We start from the raw sequence: 1547 nt of genomic DNA, 5'->3' as shown, positions 1-1547 counted from the left end.
GAGCCGAACACGTACTGAAGGAAGCCCGGGCCGGGCGGCGCGGCAGCGGCGGCCCGGCAGGCAGGGGCAGGGGCCGGCAGGGCCCCGTCGGCCGTCGGGCACAGGTAAGAGGGGCGGGCGGGGCGGAGGGGCCGCGCCACTGCAACTGCTGCAGCAGCAGCGGTAGGACTCTCCGCCGCTCAGCACGGCAGTCACGGCAGCACCGGACCGGTGGCAGCGGCGGGGCGGGCTGCGGACCTGCGGGGCTGCGGACGGAGACCGGCCGACGGAGAGCGTCGCGGCCCGACCGGCGGCGCGAGAGAGACGCCCGCTGGGGCTTAGCGGCGTGGCGGGGGCAGCGGGGGGCGGCGGGGGGCGGCGGGGGGCGGCGGGGCCCCGACGCGGTAGCAGCGCGCGGGGGCCGCGGGGGCCGCGGGGGCAGCGGGGGTAGCGGGGGCTGCGGGGCGGGCAGGTGGCGGCGCGCCAGGCCCTACCGGCTCCGGTACTCCGGCCGAGGCTGGAGGACTCCGGGAGGAAAGCTTCGACTTCCCCAGCAGCCGCAGCAGCGCCACCGTCTGGACTGCCGACTCGCCTGGAAACACTTGGACCGCAAATGACGGCCTCATTGAATTCCCGCTGCGAGGATTTTGGAGACGAATGGGGGGAAGGGTGGGGAGTACAGTGCGAAAGTCTGCCCGCAGTGAAGCTCCGAAAAAAACCGACGCGGAGTTTTTCTGGATGCGAACTTGCTCAGTTCTTCTTTTCCCTGAATGCAGCCGATTGACCGGTCCAGGTGGGGAGCTGAGTCTCAGGCGGGGCTCCCACTGCACTGGCGAGCGGACTGCAAGAGGACGCGGACGACGTCCTGGACGAAGTCCTCGAGGAAGGGCCGCAAGGCAGAAGGGCACCCCGCTGGGCCCCGCGGGCAGCGAGGCTCCGCCGGGCTTCGAGGGAGGTGGCAGTGGCGTGGCGGCCCTCCGGCCCTTGAGGCAGGCGCCGGCCAGCCAGCCTGAGATAAGTATAGGTGCGGAGCCAGTTCCACTAATTGGGTGAACCCTTGGCTCGTAAACAGAAGCAGCAGAATTACCCCGGAAGGTAGCAGCAGCGCTCCGCTGCGCAGGGGAGGCGCTGCCTTGGCGCTGCTGGGGGAGCGGTCCCTCCTCGCCCCATCATTTGTTATTTCAGTCGGTAGCAGCGCGGTGCAGCGCAGCGCTATGCCCATGGAAGACATTCTTCACCAGGCGAGGCATAATGGGGCTTCTTAGGGAAAGCTGAGAAAATATGGAAAATGGACGAGAAGGAAGTATTTTTTGGAAACAAGTTTAGCATCCGAGGACTGTTGCGGTTTCGTGTAGCCCATAACGCTCTCCGGACAAACGGTTTAAAGTAAAAAGCGGTCAAAAAGTCGTTTTGTGTCCACGGCGAGTCGAGTTACCCTTATTGGAGCAAAGTCTCAGAAACTCGCGTGTATGTGTGTGTGATCGTGATGTGATGGCGTGTGTGTGTGTCCGTACCGTCTGCTGGTGGCGTGCGTCTGATCAGAGCCATAGCTTTCATATGCTAATCAA

The sequence above is a fragment of the Thrips palmi genome, unplaced genomic scaffold (genome assembly GCF_012932325.1).
Source record: "Thrips palmi isolate BJ-2018 unplaced genomic scaffold, TpBJ-2018v1 HiC_scaffold_10, whole genome shotgun sequence".
In the NCBI taxonomy this organism is placed as follows: Eukaryota; Metazoa; Arthropoda; class Insecta; order Thysanoptera; family Thripidae; genus Thrips; species Thrips palmi.
The sequence above is the reverse complement of the archived record's forward strand: the minus strand, read 5'-3'. Positions refer to the sequence as shown.